At 35.4% G+C, this 24,692-nt stretch overlaps 1 protein-coding gene and 1 pseudogene across 1 annotated transcript in view; one reads left to right on the top strand and one right to left on the bottom strand.

Annotated features, from left to right (window-relative positions):
* Positions 1–24,692, top strand: part of rk (rickets) — a 55,058-nt gene that overhangs the window by 2,999 nt on the left and 27,367 nt on the right. The window lies entirely within an intron of this gene.
* On the bottom strand, positions 16,730–18,889 carry LOC136408689 (rhamnogalacturonate lyase-like; annotated as a pseudogene).

Raw genomic sequence — 24,692 nt, 5'->3', positions numbered from 1 at the left:
CTCAATAGCAAATTTTATTCTTAAATTTTTATGATTCAATGGTATAATATATTTTAGACCATATTGCTGATGCTGACATTGTACCTCGATTTTTTAATTAGAATTATTTTAGGTTTTTAATTATTAAATTTTAGAAGGTTTAATTAGGTAGAGAAAAGAAAATTTGAGTAATAAACTTTTACGACTAGCTTTTAAAACCTTTAAAAAATAATTCAATATTACAATGTAGGAGAACGTAATGAGACAATAAATATTTAATTTATTTTAAATAATATTAAAAGTTGGTGAATTGAAACGCCAAACAGAGACCTTTTAAGCAGCAAGGCGCCCTTGAAATCTAAATCATTTCAGTTTCATTAATTCAGAGATAAATGATATTCTAATTACTACTTTATTTCATTGAATTTCAATTTCAATATTCATTTGTCATTCATTCAATAGCGTAGAAACCATGAATTTTGAAATATTATTACCCCAATGAGAGAATATTCAAATGGAAAATGTTGGAGATTATATTATACGTAGAGGACCAAGTCTCGCATAAATTCGTTAAAAATTGAAGGAAATATTTTTCACGAAAATGTGGAAAGTGTTGTTTTTAGTTGTGAATTTTTTGGCGTAGCAGGCATCTGCAGAGGATTACCCTTGTAGTAAATAAATGTATTTTTTTATTTTTTTCTTACAGAACCTCATGTATATTATGACGTTTTTGAGTTCTTTGAGAAATTCTGACCTTATGTAAATCAGATAATTGGAAAAATAATAGCTAAATATGAGAAATTGTTGCAGACTTTAAAATAATAATTGACATTTTTTTTTATAACCAATTAGAACAGTTTTAAGTGAGTAATTTTTGGATTACAAAGCGGGGCAGTTAGAGAATCAAAATTTATAGGAAATGTATGCTTTGTTGCACAAAAAACAGCCTAAATTCATAATAATTAGGGTAATTTTAATTAGGAAATATGTCGGTTTCAAAAAGTAGTGATTACACTTACAAAATTTATGGAAATTCTAGAGAAATGTACGCTTTGTTAGACAAAAAGAAGTCCTAGAAATTGTGGTTTATTGCTACAAATATTAGGCTCTTATATTAATTTTTTTTTCATAATTTTTTTACAAATCATCTATGATAATTTTAAATAGAAAGTTGGTAGATCTCAAAGAGATACATTATGTTTTTGGACAAAAATTACTCCAAGGCCAAAACGGTTCATTTCCGACTAGAGGTTTATATGCACAAATTCGTTACGGCAATGTCCCCTATAACCTAATTAACTTTGGCACCATCTTATTGAATCATCCTGTATAGGAAATATACAGAAATGTGTGCTCTTGTAGGTCAAAAATACTTCAAAATAATGGTAGCTTAGATTTTGGAGCTGTGGGTTCTCAAACTCAATTTGATTCATAATTAGAATTTAAATTTTAACTTTGAAATTGTACGCGAAAGATTTGCATATTACAAAGAGGGTCAGTGATTAGGATAAAAATTGTAGAGGAATATAGAAAAATGTATGCTTTGTCAGACAAAAAGCGTTCTAAAAAATAGTGGTTAAGGATCTGAAAATGTAGTCTCCCCAATTTAATTTTCTTTTTCCTTTTTAACGCGATGAGAGAAGTGCTCAGTGAACTGGAAAATTCGTGGGTTTAAAAAAGGGAATACACCTATATTTTTAATTTTTCATTAATTTATAATGTTAAAAAGCAAGTGGTCTGGGACCTCGCCATCCTTACATCTTTTAAATCATTTTGAAATTATAATGCTCTGGCTAAAGCTATAATGAAAAATCAATACCCAAGATCGAAACAGCAAGTAATGCTACATAGATAGTGTCAAGTAAAGATAATTAATATAAGCGAGTGCATTATTGCCTCAAGAAACCAACAATCCAGCCAGCAATTATTAAATCGCTGTTGTTTATGAGCAATAATCAATAATAATTATCATTAGTGTAATGAGAATAATATTTAATTACTTCACTGTTAATAGGCTATTTATCGGATTAATATTAATGCACCCACACAGCTGCATTAATGCATTGTTAACATTAACTTTTGATAATATATCCCATTAAGAAAAATTACAGGCAAAGGCGAATTTTTGCATGTAGGAGGTCACACAAACGTTTACACCAAGACACTCACTCACACGCATACAAATCTTGTACGTCCTAAATATGTCACGTGTTAATCCATCGAGTGTTCTCCGTCCATTAAGATTATTCATACTTGAAGATATAAATAGGTACTACAAAGACAAAATTACATATCAATTTGAAGTTGTGAAAAAATATTTGAACAGAAAACACACGTATTATGTGTTCTATGCCGATTATTTATAGGACACACCATTAGCTCAATACATTAAGCAGCGGCTTTTAGTTGGGGATATTAGTGGAGGCCTTAACTTTTTGGTACTGGTAAACAAGTGGATAATCTTGTTCCTTAATCAGAGACCTATTAGAGAGACGTAGCATGAGCACGCCCATGAGACGTATAGTTACCGGATATTGAAATGTTGTACACTCTTGCTGGACAGTGATTGATTTGGACAAGTTTGAAATTTAAAGCGGTGGGTTCAAGGAACGCTCTATTCACGGAGGTGATCAAGATGGATAATATTGAGGTTACGTTCTAAACTTCGCACCTCTAAGCAATCTCCTCAATATCAATACTTTTAAGTCTTTGTAGTTGCCTAAAGATGTTATTTTATGGAGTATCCACTCCATCGTGGTTTGCATATCAAAAGGGGTTTATTGAAGGAGAGTGCTCGACTTTACGCTGGGTATTTTATGCGTGGCCGTTTGAATTGAAGGCATTCGTCTATTGATTCGTCTCTATAACGTATTTATTATATGTATACCTTGGGTCAGAGTGAACGGAATGGCAAAGTCATGGCCCACCAAATTAATCTGTCTCGCCCACCGAACCGTTATATCTCGAACAGCGCATATGATGCACGCAACGGATAAGCAAAGACCAGTTTGATATTTAATTTTTGCTTCGTGAGTATGTTACGAAATTATACAAAAGGGAACGGAAGATTAGTATTTAATAATCGAAGGTTTTCCAGCACCGCTCAAATTGATTTTGTGTTCCGAGGACCCTGTATACCATAATGGCGCGCGTCGGCGCTCTGAGCGAGGTCGGGAAGCAAATTTTCAAAGTTTCGTAGAATATTTAATACTTACCGAATACATACACGACACACCGTTACACCTACGAATATAACGTGATTAAACATAAAAATCGTTGAGACGCACACGCCTCTAGGTGGTGGTTTGAATGTTGACTTGTAGCAGCTGCATTTCCGGTTGCATATCCTCGAATATGCACGGTTACGCCGTCATGTCATCTTTCCGCCTTTACTGCAAATTATCACTTTCTACACACCTGAGTTGACAGATAAATATGTCAATTCTAGTCTTTACCTGCACGGGCAAGTTCAGTGGCGTAGCCGCAATAATGCAAACATGGTGAAGCGGGGTAAGGGTGTAAACGGGGTAAGTGCGTTACCGCATTCCCTCTGTTGCAATAAAAGTAAAAACGTACTTATTAATAGTTAGAAATTTTCTCAAAAATGATTTTAATCCTACGACGTTGATGTAGGTTCGTTACTTGTGGGTTTCCCCTGTGGAAATAAATCAGTTAGGTTGTGCATCAACGAAGATGTGTACAAGTTTGGAAGCGCAATTAAGGTGCCTGGTTTTTTAGCGATCCTCCATTTTATTTCAAATTGTTGGCTTGTATGGGGCATGTTGATAATAAAATGCGATTTTTTCAAAAACGGTACAAGACATTGATTGAAGCAATGTATACCATTTTTGTAGAAAAGTTACGAAAAAATCAAGCTATAAAAGGAAATACGGATTTCGTCGACTTATTAAGAAAATAAATGTGTTTAAATGAGAGATTTTGACTTTCCCTGTACAAGGAAAACATATGAAACATTTGTTTATATATGAAAATAAGCACGACTAGGAGTTATTTAAACCGCCCAAGTTTCATTGTTACCATAATAATTTTTTTAAAGTTACAGCAAAAATTTTTTTTTTAACTTCTTACTTTAAGAGCGACTAACTTGGTAACAAAGGCCGCTAGGAATTCTTTTTAAGTGAAATACTAGCATTATTTTAGCCTTCTCTATAATCCCTAGAATTTATGACACGTCCTTTCCGGACACCCTGTATAAATAACAAAATATATATTTAACAGTATAAATCAGACTTTAATAAAATCCGGTTCGCACTCACCTCTCTGTACCTTATTCAAAAAATATGCAATATGTATGCAAGGTTTTATTCTATTACTGAAAATTACACTCCGTTACGCCTTTCATTTTATAGACAAATATTTCAATTTCGGATCTTATAAATTATGACTTGGGCTTTTATCTGTATAAACAATTCAGTGGTGTATCTGCGGCAAATGATACTATGAATATTTATAAACTGTTATTTTAAGGTTTATTTCCTTTGCTATCAATCCACCCCCGCTGTGCTACTCAGGTGACAATTAAATACGTAAATAACTTTTTTATGGATCATTATTGGATTTATCTGAACCCGAACTATCTAACTTGAGCTAATCTTTAAGTGTCTTTAATTTATGGAGTTTGTATTTCAATGAAGTACAAACCAGGGACGTACTGAGTGTCTAATGAAACTTACTAATAAATGATGCCTGAATTTTGTAATCCTTACTGATGCCTTCAAAAGACGGTTTAAAAAATGCGAGATTCGACGAATTCCGAATAATCGATATTTGACGAACTACTTACGAAATCATTCGTATTGTGATTGCCAAATTTGCAATCTCTCAATACGCTCATGCACTTATTTGGTAATGGTTTTGCTTAATGGTCTATTATCACTTCAGCCTATTTTACCGACCACAGACGGGAATGACGAATGCCATCACGAACAACGAATATTTGGCAAGAGTGATTCATCGGCATTAAGTGACATTTGCTAAATGCCGAATGTTTGCTACTCAAGATTTGCCGAATATTAATCTGGCTCAGTATTGAAAAGTCATCCAAGTAGTCAAAAAAAAAACATGAATCCAGAGCATTTAAAATATACAGGGTGATTTTTTTAAAAACTGTCCATCCAAAAAAGTTCAAAAACTATTGAAGTACAAAAAATTTTCAAAAACGCTTAAATTTTTATTTTTTAGGGCCATCTTTTGACCCATAAATGAATGTGTTGCTACTCACCTTCTCCTTTCATGCACCCCAACTTAAAAAAAAAATTGGGAATACCCCTCCTGTGGCACATCAATGGATAGCTAAAATCTTCCTGAAAACAATTCTGTATGCATTGTTGCTTTTTGAATGTGTTTTTTTAAGCACCCTTTAAATTGCTGTATATTACTAATGTCTTACTGTTTGTTATTATTTGGAGCAGAACGGTGAGCAATTTGAACATTTGTACGAATAATAAATAAAACTTCGCTGCTTAAACCTTACGTTAATTTTTTTTAATTCCATTTACTTAAATTAAGTTAAATAATTTGGAAAAACATAGCTTTAAAGGGTGATTTAAAAATAACCGAATTTAAAAAGCAGAAATGCACACGGAATTGTTTTTAAGAGGATTTTAGCCATACATTGATGCGTCACAAGAGGGGCGTTCCCATTTAATTTTTTTAAGTTGGGGTGAGTGGGAGTGAGAGGGTGAGTAACAACACATTCATTTATGGGTCAAAAGGTGGCCACAGAAAAATAAAGATTTATGTGTCGTTGGGGATTTTTTATACTGCAATAGTTTTTGAGATTTTTTGGGAAGACAGTTTTTAAAAGATCGTCCTGTATAAACCTTGTGTAGCTGTATTTCTGATTGCATACGTCCGAGAGTAGAGAGCTGTTTATTGCATCAACTTCCAACAAAACTGAATGGAGGTTTGTAGGGTCGGTTGGAGGAAAATCTTTAAGAATTTCTGAAATTTAAAAATTTCCATCTTTATCAATAGTTTTTTAAAACGTTGTGCTTTGGTAGATGTCACTAAATTAAGATATGGCGCAAAAATGCGGTCTCATTAAGAATACACGCATAACCTGAAAGTGGAACGTAAAGGTGTATTTATGCATACCATCGTAGCAAACTAAAATCCCTGAGAGACCCAGCAAATGTGCTCATTATAAGGAAAACACTTTATGCTACTGCCTGGCATACTGATGAGATTAAGTTATTTTAAGCACATATTATATTGTTGATATGATAAAATGATGCATTGCAACTCATAAAGCTAAAGCTTAATTAAAATGTCTTGGAATTCTTGAATTATTAATCTTCCATTCTGGTTATCGTTTCATTCAGCTTCTCCTAGATTCTTGATGTTTATATTAATTTAGCATGCGGCTGCGATGCCTGAAATTCCTAGATTTTGGATTGATGTAGTCGTAATTCCATCTTGAAGATATCCAGTTCTCCGGCCACCTCATTGACTATTCTGTTCCATATTCCGATTAATGACCGTCGAAATTATCGTCAAACTGATTACGCTGTAATAAAATACTTCGGGTAAGGTAATACGAAATAAAAGTCTTCCGTGGCACCTAAACAAACACTCAATTTCTTATTTAAATGCGGTCATTAAGTAAGTATCTCTTGAGCGTAAAGCTTTGCAACACAAATCATATGTAATTGTCTTCCATTTTTGTAACGAGCTCTTCCTAAAAAGGCACCGATAATTCGAAGAAAGAATTAATGATCGGCGGGTCGTTGAATTTTTCAAGGAGTGTACAAGAACGTATTAGTGATACAATGTTATGAAAGCGATTTCTGCGATATCGAGTGTAGAAAACGTTAAATTCGATTACGTAGGAGAGAACGTTACCGTGGATAGTGTCGATGGAAACGGTACGAGTAATGGGGATTCCTATTGCAAAATGGAGACGATTAGTGGCGCCGCCAAACGGAATCGTGATGTGTTTTCACAATATGAGCTTTATGAAACCAGAAGACACTTTAATGGCACTTAAGAGGAGACGAATAGGTTTGTATACCCAAAAATGAAGCCACTTAAGGACCATCTATAGGTTTTAGTTTATGGTAACATGTGTGGTCAAAATAGGAAAGGTACATAATGTCAAAGACTTTAGAGCACTTACTTCAGTTATACAGAGCCAATACTGCACGACTTTCAAGTCGAAATTATCCCACTGGATAAACAGGTCTAAAGCCAATTGATTTTGTTACATAACAGTTCTCAGTATGGTCGCGATATTTCAAATAAGGTTACAGATAACAGTCAAAATACTTCAAAACTGACATTTGGTAAAGAAGAATCGAATATTGGTAAATTTCTTGCATTGATATGTGGAGCCTTCAATAGTGACAAAATGGTGAAGGAGGCAGTAGGGTATTAAAATGTATGGATAAAAAAACAATCGATTGTCCGGCAAATTTTCGATAAAATTCGGACAAAATGGTGAACGAGTATAAAGTTCTGACATTCCTCAGTTTACCTTCAGGTAGAAATTAGCTCAATGAGCCTAATCTTTCCGCGTACGAAAAAACATGTTTCTTCCATGGCCTATATGCCTAGAAGCCTAAAAAACTATTAAATTATTGATTCCCAAACCAAGAGTCAATTCCGTTGTCCTGATTTTCAACCCCTTAAGAGACGCCCTAGATTTTGACGTTACAACCAACTTTTACATGCACTTAACGCATTTTGCGATAAACCCTTTGGCAAATGGGTCTCATTAAATCTTGCTGCGCAACAGGTGGTTATTTATCGCCTCTGACGTAGTCGACTTCGTGTTAACGGATAGTTTATGGCATCAATGAACTTCACTATATTTTACTAGGCAAATCGTAACTCATAAATTGCTTTATCGACCAGAAAACTACTTATACGAAAATTTCCCGTGGCCATATATTACTTATTCAAAAAATTTAATTGCTTGTACATATAATAATTAATTCATTTGGTAAATTCTACAGAGTTCAATGGTATTACCGTGCGTGGTAAACATTGGTCCAAAAGCAAGAAAATCGCAATAAATTTGAGTTAAAAACGATAGCACAAAAGCAGTAAATCTAATTTTCGTCTAAAACTTTCGGATATGTGATCCGGAAAAAGATACAACTTTGGTATTAAGGGAGCGATATCGCAAAAGTTGGGGAATTAATTCCATGGCAAAAAGGAAATAATAAATTCTTGATTTCGGATGAAGCATGTGAACCAATCATCGAATAACAACTCTATGTATATATAGAGTCTTAATCGGTTTGGATCCCCTTTAGGAATTCCGTATTTTACCTGAGCTGGAAAGAATATTCAAAGTTCGAAGTTCTTCTAGTTCGTGACGACTAACTCCCTTAATATGCTTTAGATTACCATGAATTATAATACTCTGCACAATTTGTGAATACATAAACATACAGTAGGCCAAAAAAATATTCATACACCTATTAGATTGCTGTACTTATTTATGTATCTTCAATAGTTTTATGAAATCGAAAATATACAAAAGGCAGTTATAAACTAGGTTTAACAAAGAACTTTTTAAAGTAAAATAAAAGTCAACGATATTTATTTCAAATCAAAAATAAACAATAATTCAAAACACTTCAACTAAAAAAGCATTCGTACACTTTCGAACATCTGTTTTTTAATCGCATGTATGCATTATGCATGTATCGATAAAATATCGAAACGTGCCAGTTTAGTGAAGTCTACTGAAGTGTTCTAGAGCAATGTAGCATTAAAATTAATCAGTGGGTCGAAAAGGCAAAGAATTGAGCATGGAGCGTGGAAGAGGGGGGGGGGGGGGAGAATTCAGCTTGGAAGAAAATTATTGTGCCTTGTTGTCAACAAGTTAAACCGGTAAGAAAAATAGTTAAAATGATTAATAAACCGACCGGGTGCTATGTCATACACATTAAAAAAATTATAAAAAGTGCAGGCTAAACTGAAAATCGAATATGTTCAGGGTGCCTTTTGATAATAGCCAAGAGAAATAAAAATTTCACTGTCAAGCAAATTTTAAAAAAATCTTCATGTGAATGCCCCCTCCGGTGGGTTACTGAATTGGAATCTGTCACTGGACAACGTATTTATTCAGAAATGATTAGAGTTTACCTAAAAAAAAAAGTAATTTCCATGGTAGAAAATCTGCACAGGAACCATGGATTAGTAAAAGAATCGAAAATCAACGATGGACTTCGCAAGATCTCACTTAGACAAGCCCTTAGAATTTTGGCAAAAAGTAATTTTTCAGACGAAAGTCGATTTAAACTTTTTCGCTTCGACAAAGCAAATTTCATAAGAAGAAAATCAGGGCAAAGCACGAATCCACGGAATTTGTAACCGACACACATGGAGGTGTTAACGTCTTAGTCTTGGTCTGGAGCTGTTTTACTGCAAATAGAGTGAATAATCTGCATTTTATCGAAAGAGTATAGGTTCATATATATTAGCACAAAATTTACCTTAAAGTGTTTCAAAGCTTGAATTGGCCGAACATTATTACTTCCAACAACAGAATAACTCCAAACTGACGTGCGAATGACTGTTGTATAATGTTCTCCATCAGGTATACGTACCTCCACAGTCTCCCGATCTGAATCCTATTGAACGCTTGTGGGAAGGTTTCGATAGACAACTTTGGGAATATCAGCTCCAAAGCAGAACTCAGCTACAAACGATGTCAAAGGAAGAATAGTAAAAATGTTATCCAAAAATTACCAATAACTTAATCAACTCCACGAAGAACTTATACGCAGTTGAGCTTATTTTGGTCAAAAACAGCTGAAAATTGAGCAGGAACTGCGGTCATGGAAAATGTTTTAAAGTTGGGAAGAATCTGAGGTCAAGTGAAGTACTACAAGGAGAGAGAAACTGAGCTCAAAGAAGATTTTCAAATTAGAAAGAAACTGGGAGCTTAGATATAGCCCTTAAACTCGTCAAATAAGCGTTCAGACGAAAATCCGAACTAAGGGCCCGAAAACACCTTTTACTAAGGATTTGAACGAAAGAGTTCGGTTTTTAAATTGTCTTTGCTCAGCATTTGAGCCTAGGAACATCCAGAATGTTTCACATATTTTACATATTCACAAACCGTTAACTTATGTTACGTTTTTTTATCGTTTTTCGAGGAACGTTCCTCTAGGTGTTGAAGACGATTATAAATCTGTCACCGAAGCGTTAACAAGGGTCTTTGTCCGACCCCTTGACAAAGGGCGAATGTTAATTTCAGTTTGTTTTACAACCGAGAGTAGTGGCCAGTTCCACTGTTCCACCAACCTCTACTTGTATTCCCAAACAGCATAAAAGCAAATATTAGCAATCCGCCTCAAACGTGCAAAACATATTTACAAGAGAGTTAATAATTTAAAACGAAACTGATTTAAATAATGGTATGCAATTTGGGAGGAGTATAGTAAGAGGATGTTTAAATTTTAGGAGTTCAGGTGAACAGCTCAAATTTGCATCAAATTGAGCCCGGACTGAAATTGAAAATTGAGTCGAAGCCGCTCGAAGAATCCGAAGGATGTTGAAACGCGTCAAATAATTCGGGATAAATCGTCATTGATGTATGAAGTGGGTGCGCATCTCAACTGCAAATTCTTGAACTGTTTTCAGATTTAATTAAAAATGTTGGACTATTAGCGCCTTGTTCAAACCCAATTTTCGAAGCAAATCATCCGCATGCTCTTGACTATTAAAAGCGCCCTCGTCCTCTCCTTTAATCCAGCTTTTCGATTGCACATTCCACTTTCGGGTATTTAACTGTAAATACAATCTAGACCCAAATTTAAAATGTAAATATAGCGTGTCTTCTTTCAAAGTTTTAACCAAATAGGAATTCTCTGCTTCGTATATTCCCTTCTATATTAGGGAATTACTTAAGCTGCTCACATTTTTCTAGAAGTAAGTTTTAAGGAAGCGCCTTCGCAAACGTCCCTAATATGTATGTATATCAGGGCAAATTTGAATATGATAAAGCGTAAAAGTTTTGTTTTGCGGTTATTCTTTTGTGGGGTAATGCATTCCTTCATTCATAAAATTTATATGAGCTCATCGTTCATTGCGCCCTGACATCCTTATAGGGCTTGTACCTAATTTAGGGCAGATCAAAGAACTCAATTTTGAGTGTATACTCCCAGGAGAGTCCTCAGTAGGCCTGCATCATTTACCCTAAATCTCCAGCTTTCACGGGCACGCGTTTAAACCATTTGATATAGTAAAATGTCGCATGGGCTTAATGGGATATACGAGGCTTCCGAAATCTGACCTGCATACATCACACCTTTCGGGAGATGAGGATGATTAAGAGCTATTTAGGATTAGATGGCGGAAACCAGATATAAATACATTAGGATCGTTTATCTTTACTTAAAAATAACCCATGCTAATAAAACTGCATTTCGATAGTAGCTGAGTTTCAGTTTAATAAACTCAGCTAGGAAAGAATGAAGCAGTTTCGCTTGTTTCTTTGCATATAAATGGATGAGAATAGAGAAAATATTTGAATCATTTCCAGGGAAAATTACTGAACGGTTCAGCCAGCAGGACTGGATAGAATAAGCTTTTATTTAGGTGAAAACTACGGGATTTTCACACTATATGGAAATTTGGGTCAGCATCGTTTGTATTGGCTAAAAGGGATATTCAAGAAGGGGGTAGTTTCAAATTAACCTTGCCTGGGCGTAGAAGGAACGGCACAGCATTTTATAAGATAAATCGTACGTACATTCATAAACACGTTTATAAAAGGTACTTTTTCGAGGAGGTACTACTACCGGCAATAAATTAAATCTTGTTCCTATAAATATGGAAAAACCTACACATGAAGGTAGCGCAATCCATCAACATGCTCTGCGGCTGTTTCTTTGGAACCAGATGGGAGAGCGGTACGAAAAACGTACCAATTAATTTCAAAACGAGAATGTTGGCGAGTTAATTCGATGCCGAGTTCAATAACTGGCCTGCCTTAAGAAAACAACGACGTGCCGCCATTGCGTAAGTGTGAATTTGATACGACGAAGGCTCGTTTACGAGATCTAGATTTAATTGCAGAAACCTTGTCTTGGTCATTTATCATTGCAGTAATGATAAATGAATTCTGCTTTGTGTAAATCTTCCTTCTCGTGTTCAAATTAAATTATGCTAAATATTTTAACTACCAATGGGAGCTTTATATGGGCGAAAGACGAGTCGTCATATTAGCTGCGTCGAACGATTTGTCAAATTTTGCGGAACAGCCCTTAGAGTTTGAGTTGATTGAAGGATTCTTGAAATTTTGAACTTCCAAGGGAAGGTGTTTAGGAGGTTGATTACTTCGTGGATGTGCATGTCTCACATCCATGAAGAATATGAGTAGAATAGGTTAGTTTGCTCGTCTTTTAGGGCTTTCCCAAGAGACCATAAGTTTGTTCAAAACTTGAAGAAAATTTGAAAATATCTAACTTACAAACGAATATATTTAGAAACTCTGATTTTCGTGATAATACCCATCTATACAGAGCGTCCCGAGATTAAAGCGCCATACTTAAACAGCGTAAATTTTATATAAACATATGGTCCTTACCGAGCCATGGCCTTTAAAGACGTAACTCTGACGATGGTTATTTTGAAATATTTCCAAAACGGTGCAAAATAACATTATAAAATTTCGTATGAATTTATACCTTTTAATTGACTGATGTGGCTGAATGGAAAATATTCCGTCAGGGGCGTGCTGCTCGACGGGGTGTCGGAGTTAATAAATAATATACAGAGTGTTAAGGAAATAACTTTCGTAAATTTGACCAAAGGTTAAGAACATCATTTTGAACAATAAAGTTCCTTACAACGGGAGTCGAAAACTTAATAGTTAAAAAAAAATCTCAAAGTTGGTAATCGAAAAGCTATTTTGAACAAAAAAGTTGCTTATAGCAGGGGTCAAAAACTTAATAGTTTTTTCAACAAAAAATGTCAAAGTTTGTAACCGGAAAGCTATGGAAAGCTTTAAAATTTGACTAAAATGTGGAAAAACGTACTGGACAGATGTTGATTGTTTGACATGTAATAAAAAACTTAAAATTATTCAACAATAATATTGCTAAAAGCGATTGGAAACTTAATTAATAACTTAAACGGTAAAAATAAACGTAAGCGGCAACGCCGCATTGAACATGATCGAGGAAGAGGAGTTTATTTTTGTTTTGATTGTTTTTTATGACCCTTATCAGCGTCACTCGCCTACTTTGCAGGTGAAGCGATAAGGCACTTGCGGGTGAAGGAGTGCGCAGTAAACAGGTAGACCTGGATAAACCGGAGGAGGAAATCAGCGACTAATTTAAAATATTTGAAAAGACAAAATACTTGTTTCCACTCGAAATAATATCTGATCGATGGTTCCGGGTGGATTAAAGGCAGAGAGAGGCGATTTTTTTTAGTGGGTAGGCGTCCCCTTCAAGAACGAATCCCCCATATAACCCGGTCGCCAGACCATCAGACTGGGTAACCTTTTGAAGGTTTTTTTCCTCCTCTATATAATAAAAAAAAAACAGGTAGACCTAGTACCTCAATAATTACACGAGTTATGTAGCTATCTGCGTTATGCTGTAGCCATTTGCATTTCATCCCATCTTATCTGATATGATCCTGTGCAAAGACACCTGGCGCCATGGCCAAGTGGAGTCCACTATGGACCACCGAGAAGGGACAAGATAAAACTATCCTTATTTTTCAGTTTTGTCATGGACTGTATGCCCTTTCATACCTTTAATATTTTAGCGTTATTTCATTCTCGCTGAGTACATCTTCTGTTAGTAGACGCAACAGATTATCCGCAAAGTTAATTTGGGCGAGCTTTAAGTGATTTTATTCCGATTTATTAACAGTACCTACACGACAATGTATTCTTTACGCGGGTATCATGGAGAGGCGTCACGACATTCTGAAGAAGCTGGGCGTATTTACGGTAATCCTTATCTAGAAAGAAAACTTCCAGCTCGACAAACAGTTGTGCAAGTTTCCCAAATGCTTCTGGATGCAGCTAACGTTATTTCTACGTATTGAAGATGAGGTCGACAGCGGGAAGTTGGTTTTGAAGCCGAAGAATAAATTTTAAACCTTGCTCGAGAGAGTTCAACAATGAGTACCCGGAGTGGAGCATGCATGGACTCAAATGGTGAACATTTCCAACATTTAATATAGCGAAAACAATAATAAATTTGTGTTTTTGAGTGCGATGTGAGTGGTGTAAAATGTGTAACGTAACATGTTATGCTAATTAAAGATGATAAAAATAATTTAAAGGTAAATTACTTTCCAAAATAATAAAATAAGAAAGACATAATTTTTAAATTTCCTGAATTTAGTGCATTTGTTAATTATGTATGTTTTTTTGGGTTTGGTGCCTACCAAACCCAAAAAAACGGTGTAGAAAAGCACTCCAAAGCACCCTAAAGCAACCCACTTCATGCGGCTACTTAGGTAAGTATGGAAGTGGTTGTATTTACGATCCCTCTTGTAAGGAACTTTTTGTTCAAAATGGTGTTCTTAATCACTGGTTAAATTTACGAAAGTTATTTCCCTACCACCCTGTGCATATAATAAATCAATATTTTCGTCCTTGGATTTCTGTAGTTCCTTTACATTTTTGCAATTTATTGTTTGTTAGAAAAGCATTTAATATTAAACGCAGGATGTAATTAGTACTTTAAAATGCGAGGTTTGAAATCATATAGTTTTCATTTGTTCTGTTATTTTCCAACGTGCAAAAATTAGCAATTTTATATAAGGAATTCTGGCGTGCCAACACTTTTGTCCCTCGCCGTACGCTGGCCAAACCAAGGTCCGGACAAAGTATAAGGGAAACACGACCTTGAACGTGTCTATTCGATTTGCCCGATAGCGTTCAGAAGAAAAATGCAAATCAGCACGAAACTTACACGGAAAAAAAAACGAACGAATTTAATTTGTATAAATTCCGTAGGATTATTGAGCTTTGTGCTGGTCTCGGAAACTATGATGAATCCTCCCAACGAGCTCAACGCCGTAATTTGGTGAAATCTCTTGAACCCTATGTTTTACGGTCCTTCAGACGAAAACAATTCGTCTCATTCCCCCTTCAGAAAAAGGCATTGCATCGGTTTTATGAATCAACGGAAGACGTATCAATTCCCAACGTAAATATTCCAAATGTAACGGACCCGATTACGAGTTTATTTGCTATCTAGACTCCATCTAACATTGACCATTACATGTCTAACTTTCTCCAGACATAAAACTTTTATTCGCTCAAATTTCAAAAGAAAGGACGACGAAAACGATTCGGCGAAGTCGTTCCATAGTGCTTTACCACATCAGCAAGTAATATTTAAAATCTATATTCGTTATAACCCTCGGTCTTACAGTAATCTCATGCTGTTAAATGTGCTCCTTTACAGCTTGTGGACGTAAAAAAAATCATAATTTGTCTCGTCTAGACGATTCTAAGCGAAATTATGGTGCCCAGACTCCTGCTTTCAATGAGAAAGCCAATTGATGTTATGGAGATTAGATTAGAATACTAGAATCCATAAAAGATAATAGTTATGGAGAATTCTGGATACAACAGCTAATAATGTGTTTTAGCATTTATTTTAGAGTCAGTAAAGATAGCTGTTAACATCCAAATCTCTGATTGTGTTTGCTGAAAGATGCTTTGACAATGCAGTAAACTTTCATGGAGGTATGTATATTTAAGTTGTGGCCTCAACGTGGGTAATTTTAGTATATATGTACACTTGTGTGTTTGCGTACTCTCAATAGCTGCAAGCTGAAAATAGAGAAGTTTCTAGTAAATCACACATTACTTACATCAGGAAGTTGTCCAGAGTATTAGCGGGAGAAATTTATGACTGTTTGTCTCTGCTTATTAATTTTTTTCGTCCAAAAGCCTAATAAAGTCACTCCATGAAAGGGGTCCCTTTCCCAAATCTCGACAAGGTCGTGGAACAGCTGCCTGAAATGAAAAACCAGGCCCGTTTAGGAAAGGTCAGAGTGTAACGACAGTTCTCGTTTCGCTAACTGACCACAAATCACTAACTTTTCTGCAAGAAAAATTACGTTCTGTGTCAAAATGGGCAAATTGTTTTAGATGGTAGTCTCTGAAAATTTGGAAAGTTCAGACTTTATACGACTGAAGCGAGCTGCTTTTAAAGACACAGAAGAAACTTATCGTTCATCTTTAAAGGAATCGTCGTTGAATTTCAACGACAAGAGGACTTTGCTGAAGATGTTTTAATCCAAAAGATACTTAGAAAAGATGTGTAACGGCCCTTGGTGGAACTTGAAATGCTTCTCCCCCCGCGAGACCCAGAACCGCGTCAGTAGTTTTTAAACTCGTTTATCAACAATAATTTAAACTGATTTAAAGCGCTGATATAATGTCACGTTCATGAGATTTAAGAAACCACAGCTTTTAATAAATTTACAAATAGATTTCTTAAGCGTAGCTACTCTACGAATTAAGGGTTTTCAGCAAAAGCAACACTTTCCTGCAAAACCTCTTGCTTCATTTAATAAGGCCCTGTCTAGACATTTCCTCTTCGGCTAGGCTTATCTACTAGAGACAAATTATGATGCGACAAGAAACGTAAAGCTTAAAGCGAAAAGATTATCCTTTACAAACTTGCGACGATTAATGAACACGGAGTCTAATGAGACAGGTATGTGTTCGATAGGGCATGATCATGTTAAAGCCCGTGCAATTTATTTATTTCACTGATAACTGATAGAATCATACATAAAGCCGCCATAACCCAACTGTAAGTCCTATAATGTTGCTGCCAGCTATTACACTTTCAGCTGGAATGAATGTAATTTCTGGATAAAACCTCCCACTCTGTAACGCCCCTCGGTAAATAGCCCCATCATTCTCATATTCCTTATCGAAAACAACATCTTTATTAATGGTTATTTGAAGTCTCGCACTGGTAATCTCATAAATCAGCGATCCACTGGCAGCTGCAATGGCCACTTTCAAAATCCGATTTTGCCCATCTGGTTAGTCCTCGATTTTCCAGGTACCATTATGGGATTGGGCGTAGCAGCAGTCTTTGGAAGGATTGGTCTGGTTAATGTGGAAAGTTAGATTTGCTGGAGGGAATGTGTGTCAGTAGAAATTGCGAAGCTCGTTACTGTATCTGAAGTTATCAGCTGTGCGGTTAGTTTCCCCGGTTGATATCAGAATTCCTGAAGGTTCTGGAAGGTTTACTGGTTCCAGGGTTTGTTCCCCTAAAGTCGTGTTAATGTAATAAAAATTGACTAGAAATTAGCAATTAGTAATATTTCATTTTCAAAACATCGATAAGGTTATTGATGACTACAAATTAAAGAACGAAATCTATGAAATTAAGTTTACTTGAGAAATCTCGAATGATTGATGATCTCAATTTAAATAAATTACATGTCGAAGAAGGATATTATTATTTTCTATTTAGAGGGAGTTTTTGATCCTACTCGATTAGAGTTTTTAGCATGCACTTACCTGCTTTTACAGTAATATTTTTAATAATCAAATTTTCAATCCCTTGCCCTATCAGAGGACACGCAACCAAGCTATAATTACCAAACCAAATATTCCGTATCATGTAATTTCCATTTTCACCATTCTTACTACTATACAAGTATCCTTTGGTTTGCAAATCGAATGCTTGATCAAATGAACCATATACGGCAGCCTCAGTCCTGGATTATCCAGTCACTTGACCCTTTACAGTACTCTTCTACAGGGGATAGTCAGCATGTTCTAGCCAGCTACAGGACCACTGTGACTCTTCAAAAAGGGCTTGTTTCGCTATATCCTCAAGCATCTCTTCATCGGTTCCAGAACTGAGGTACGATAGTAAAGGATCGTAGAATTTTGTCCATCCAGGTTTCGTTATGAATTGAAAAGTGTCCAAATGTCGGTTTTAGTTAGGCAGTTGTACATTAAGGAGTAATGTTATGTGAGAAGATATTGCTTCAAAGGACCTCCTACTTGGTATTCGTGGCTTGCAGATATCACCCAAGGCCCTACACTCCCGGAAATTGTATTTTTTTGGGTTTTTTTGAGTTATTAAGTTAACTATACAGAGTTCTTATGATGAGTAGAAAAATTTTGAATCTTATTAATCACAGATCAAAGGTGTACCAGTTTGAACCAACTAATTAGGTAGTTCAAAACAATTTTCAATATGTTTCTAAAGCTTAATTTTGAAAATTTCTTTACGCTTAAAATAGTTTGTTCCACCACTGGTCATTTAATAAAACCTTTGGTGTAGATAACGGACAAATTCAGGAAATTTAGCAATTTGCTTTGTTATAAATAAATTGTTATTCACTAATTCTTTAAACTATCTTAAAATTACATTTTTCAAAGATGATCGCACATAATAAGATTCTGCTCCGACAATGATTATTATGTAAGACCATAAGTATGGAATTATATTATTTTAAGGAAAATTGGCAAGAAACCATAGGCGTAGTAGGGTGGCTCGATAATATAATACCTATATCGATAACAAATTCTTTGTACCATATAATCTTAGAGTTATGTTTTCGGAAAATAACTGAATAGAGTAAGAAAGTATTTCAACACTGACTCTTGTGCGAAACCATACGTATCGGTTTATACCGTTTTCAGAAAAATTGCACATTTAATTGATCAGAAACCAGAGGCGTACCAAACCAGCATACATTTTTAATTTTTACAAATATTTCACATCTTCATTTGGAGATATCTACGACTCACATCTTGAGGTACTGTATTCTTTATAAATACTTCCATATATTCTAAACCATGGTGTTTCCCTACTGCAGCCCATATAAACGTACTTAGACTACTGTCTGACCTGTAGCTGCCATCTGGTGTCTTGAGTAGTAAGGCTGGTAGGTAAGTTCTTGGGGGTTTCCCCATTGCTCGCTACATTACTTACGTGTGAAAACAAAATTTTACTTAACCGATAAACCATCCGAAACTCCGAAATTGAAACTGTTTCATTCCCGTTACGTCTAACATTAAGCCATTGATCGAATCCGCTTACATTCTTTAATAGAGCTATATGATATTTCATCTCTAATTTTTTGTGATTGACAGGTTGTAAGTACATTATATGAACTAAATCAGAGGTATTTGCTAGAACTTCCAGTTTTGAAGCAAGAAATTTTCCTCCTCCAGTATTCTAATCGAAGTAAAACGTCCTAGATGTGACCGTTCCTACCAAATCCTTGCCATCTTTGTTCAGTGAAATGACGCTCGCATTAGAATCAAATGTCACATTAAATAGTCCGTTTGCGATAGTTCCATTACCATCAGCACTAATGTCTAAACTTACATTTTTACCGAAAGTCGAAGATATTTGGACCGATAAAAAATAGGAGATTTAAAGCGACGCAAATGACCATTTCGCCTTTGAGTGAGACCATTATTGTTGCTTCTTATATGCATAAATGTCAGTTAAATATTGCATCAACGACTTGAACTAATAGTAAAGTCCGGAATCAACCATCCTTAACATGAAAAAAAACTCTGGTGAAGAGGATTCCTATGCATTGTTGAAGATAACACTCTTTATGCACAGTAAAGTATGTGTTGCAAGTTTATCAGGTGGACAAGTGTTAATTGTGCAGTATTTTGAACGTTTTTCGTGACGTACAGTATCGGAATTGAAAGCAAACAAAGCTGATGGATATGAAATATTATTATTTATAGCTGCAAGGCTCACCACTGGTATCTCGGCCTCTAAAGTTACTTAAATAGATTTTCAAACATTACAAAAATTACCGGAGTTTATTGAACAGGTTGATATAGGCAAATTTCAATTAACCAATGATCTGAAAAGCTACTAAAACGCCTATGAATCATCAACTATATTTGTACAAAAAAAACTTCAATATTCTCATCCTTCAGATAACTTATCGCATCATACATAAAACAACCGTAAACCACTCTCAAATCCATTTCATTAGCACCGTCAACCACCAAATTTGCTGGAACATTAATTACTCCTGAAGTGAACCGCCCACTCTACAGCCCCCCTCTATAAATTGTCTTATCATTAGTATCATTAAGACATTAGCGATGTCGAAGATGAGAAAACCACTGGAAGCTACAATTACAGCCCTTGGGGTTCTCTTGAGAGATTCGTATCTATATCTCTGATCCGTGTTTATAAGAAGGTCTCTTCAGCTAAAATTCGAGAAAAATGCTCTAAAATATGAAATGTCGCCCTAAAAGCTTTTTTTAGTGCTGAAAAATAACAAAATTTAACGTGTATATCTCGTCCAGGTATGTCCAGAAAAGATGTTTGCAATTACTACGTTCTTTTATGGATTTTTGTCCTATTTCCTCCTTTTTTGCACTCTTAATAATTACTGAAAAAATTAATTTTTTAAATATAACTAGGATAATTGCTGGAAAAGAAGAATCATATGAAATTCTGGATACATCCCATAAGGTCACTTTCAAATCGGCGTCTTTTCTCTAAGGTCATTCTACATAAATTAAAAAATCGAATGTTGTCCTACAGGCTTTTTTCATTGATAAATAATAAAGAAATCGAAAGTCTGAATTTATTTTAGATTTGCATTAAAACTATGTGTTAATTAGTTCTAAATTTCTTTCCATTACGCCCGTTTGGAATGGTCAAAATGTCTAAAAATTCTCCTATAATTGGGATTCAAGGTTGAAGATGTCTCTCCGAGGTGTTAATAAACAGATGGTTGATATTCTATTGAACGGTGGGAAACTTACAGTTTCTCGTCAGTATTTCTCATTCTGAATTAAGGGTGGAAATTTCCTCAAGTCTATAGCACTTATTTGTCTTGTAGCTTTGACAATATTCCAATATTTAGGTTTGAAAATCTAAGACAAAATTTCTACCTCAGTCTGTCTTCATGCTACCGGTTGTGTTTTTGTTGACGCTAACAGCACATTCTTAATAAAGCCTTTTCCCTAAATTACATCGGATTCGTACCTTCATCAAAAGAAGCTAATTTCCTTATCCCATCCCTCTTCATTCACCTTTATTCATTTTTGATAACTTTAAAATAAAATTCCGAGTATTGTAGTGATAAGAAAAGTGAATTTTCTCGCGCTTTGCCCCAGTTCCAGATCCCTACTTTTAAGGACCGAACTCAGGAGTCAAAAGCAAACAGAATAAAGGATTTATGGGCCTGATAAGCCTCAACTTTAAGGGGATGTAAATTATTCGGAGTTGCGAGAATTTGAACGTGGGTTTGCTAATTAAGGCATGAATGAGTCTTTGAACCCGGCATTGTTACATTAGAACTCCGAAATTATCGAAACTCGGATAATTTCGGGCATATTGTTCTGAGTTAATAGATAAAGTTGTTTAGACAATTTCCAACATATTTGGTTAAATTGAAAGTTGGATTAAATTGATTCTCAACAGGCGATCTAATGACTCTTCTGATGTATCAGGCCGAAACAAGGGTTACCTAAAACATAATGGCAAACAATGTAAGTCAAATATCAATAGGATTTCCTAGTCCATTCATCACTTTGACAGCATCGATAGGAATTCCGCTGGTTCTTTATCTGCGATCGAGAAAACAAGTACTTCATCAATTTTATTAGCCATTTAACCTTAAAAGAAGCAGTTTTATATAAGTTTTCATGACATCTTGATGCATGTATTTCTATATTAGTTTTAATATTGTTAGATGGTACTTTTAGATAAGGAAATTTAATTCGCGTTTGATTGATGGACAGGAACAAAAGCTGGAAACAAAGCTCCAGTGGACAAAAAAGCGTCGATTAATATCCTGAAAGTGAAAAGGACGGGCGAAATAAGGAACGTGCCAGGGGCATTGATAGATACCAAATAATAAAAATGTCGCTTTTTGATCCCAAAATAAGCGGATTACAGGAAAACAAAAAAAGCGAACCTGAAAAATTGTTCTTCAATGGGATTAGTGTCATTTTTAAAGAAGAAAAATCCGCGTTGATGCCTGTTTATATCACCCCATTAAATTGGAGATAAATAGAGTTGATGGCCAAAAAGGTCTGTCCAATCCTGGACTTATCGATTGCTGGCGGATTTTGACAAGGACTTGATTTAAATTAATCCAAAGGGAAAATTGAATTTTTATCCGCACCAATCTGATGCTATTTAGGGAGCGAGGTCAACGGCTTACGTGCTGAAACTGACACTTATTTTTAGATAAGAACTGTTTGCTTCATTAATCTCTAGATCATTAATTTTGAGAAGTTTTTAATTTAGCTTCATATCAATGTGGACACGCAAAACCCCAGCTGGAATCAAAAGAATGTCCACAAAACCGCTTCCAAACAAGGAAGATTTAATTGGATTCGGTCCCCTAAAAGGACAACTCTTAATTTCATTGAACTTTCCTTTCATTTCATTAAACTTCCCTTTCTAGTCCCTTTTTGTTTTCTATTTTATAGGTAACGGACATTTTCCGGTTTCGGTTCTATGGGTCGAGTTCACTGTATAACCCAGGAATTTAAAATCATCTCTATATCCGTAAAAGTTTGGTATAGAGGGTTGCTCTGGAAGTTCATTGCCTAGTTTATATAATCAAGTTTGGCTAAATTTTTTTTTCCAGCTTTTTTGGATATTCATAGAAATTTCATTTAACCTCAAATCAAGGTAAATTATGAATAAATTTTAAGGCGAAACATATGTGATTTTGCGAATTGTTTAGCGCCACTTCTCTTCAATCGCAAGGACCATTTTGTGAATGAACCGTCTTTTTGCCATTCTTATCGGTTTTCGAGTAATTGTAGCCTGCATAAGATAATATTTTTTAAATTTCAGAACACTATTTTCCTTATGTTCAGGAGACGTCAAAGTTCTCTGTTTTTCTACAGAGTACCATATATGTATATTATGTGGTTATTTGACTTTTGCGTGCATTAAGCCACAGTGGAAAATGTACTCCCATTGGGAAGACATTGCAGTAGGATATTGTCGAACTTAGCGAAACAGTTGTTCCGATGAAAGCCGCATGAGACATCTTAGCAAATAGTCTCAGACATTTTACACACGATCCTACTTACCACATTACCATCCATATCACGCTATTAGCCCTTAAGGAAACCGAGACGTTCGACTTGTCAAGTATCCAAGAAGTTTGCCGAACATATTCCGATCGTATCACGACCCTGCTGGGAACCTCTAGAGCTGAATCCTCATTACTTCAAGTCAACGGTGTCAACCACCGACCCAAGAAAAAAGGAGAGGTGCGGAAAACAGTTTCTCTACAAGCGTGCGAAAAGTAACTACTTTCGGAACCCATTTCAGTGCGGAAAGTTGTACTTTTCCGTAAACAAGCGCGTTTTAGTAAGTTGAGGTTGAAATAACAGTGAGATTAATACGTTGTTTCTCTATACTCGACGGGCAAGTAATACAACATACCTACAAAGTATTAAAATAAACACAATATCTACTTTATTTTAAATTTACGAAGGTAATAATTTTCTTAAAAAAGCTGGATGTTGGCCATAAACCAAAAAAATCCCAGACTTTCACAAAGGAGGAAATATCCAAATTTATTAAGAAAGCTCCGAATGATATATGTCTAATGATAAAAGGTGTCACTAATACGCCCACGAAACACGCAAATCTATAGCCATTAGATACATCACACTAGAGACTTTTTTTAATTATAAGATAGAACGACGCTCGAGGCAAGTTGTTGGTATAAATATATTCGGCAAAATGCCATCTGAAATTGCAGCATTATCAGGACCAACCAGTACGGAAGTATACAGGGTGTCTCGAAAATGCGTGTCCAAAAAAGGTATCACGAGGTCATTGTGGTGGTTAAGATTTGGATAAAAAATTATTTGAAAAAAAAAACATGTTTTTTCCTATATCTGGAAAATGCTTCGATGGATTTCAATGAAATCCATTGTGCATTTATTTATTATTACAGGATTTATTTTCACATCTATTCGCAAGTGGTAAGTTTTTAGCCGTCTTCGTACAAAACTGACCAGAACTTTTCACAGGGTCGCCGCATCGTGTTGATTTTTTTTCTGATGATACATTAGCCCTTTCTCCAGCTTTTCTGTCTCTTGGAAATTTCTCGTGCGGTTAATATTTCACGTCGAAAAAAAAAATTTCGACTTCGAGTTTCAATTACACGAATTCATGATTCATGAAACGCATCGGAATTTCAACAGAGAACACAGGTGGCACCGCAGTTCTCCATATGTTGGTTCGTGCAAGTAGTTCTGCCAGTTTCTACACACGAAACACTTGAAATTAAAGAAGCGAAACGTGTTCCTGCTTTAGCTGCTCAATTCGATTCGACACTCCGGGCTTTTATTGTATTACACGAATTTCCTTGTCAGAATGCGGCACAAATGCCTGGAATGCGGCAAGCGTCTCGGGTAAATACAAAAATTAACAATTTGATAGAAATAAAATCAAATTGATATTTTACGACGGACAATTTTAGCCGCCTCTACGGGAACCTCAGGTATTTCCGGAAACCACTTGTCAGGCCACCTGCTCCTTTTCCGGATGCAAAAAATACCGAACTTTCACCTTTTTCCTTTCAACTTTTTTTATTTAATTTTAAAAAATAAATTATATCGTTAAAGCAATTTTTGTAATTTTTAACTAGGCTTCCTCTTCGGAGAGCAATAGATTGTTCTGGGGCAACACTCCTTTGTGATCGTTCAACAGACGATCTGGTATTGTTCAGGCGAGATTGACGCTTGTGGT

The sequence above is a fragment of the Euwallacea similis genome, chromosome 4, assembly GCF_039881205.1.
Source record: "Euwallacea similis isolate ESF13 chromosome 4, ESF131.1, whole genome shotgun sequence".
Taxonomy (NCBI): Eukaryota; Metazoa; Arthropoda; class Insecta; order Coleoptera; family Curculionidae; genus Euwallacea; species Euwallacea similis.
This window is presented reverse-complemented; position numbering and strand designations above follow the sequence as displayed.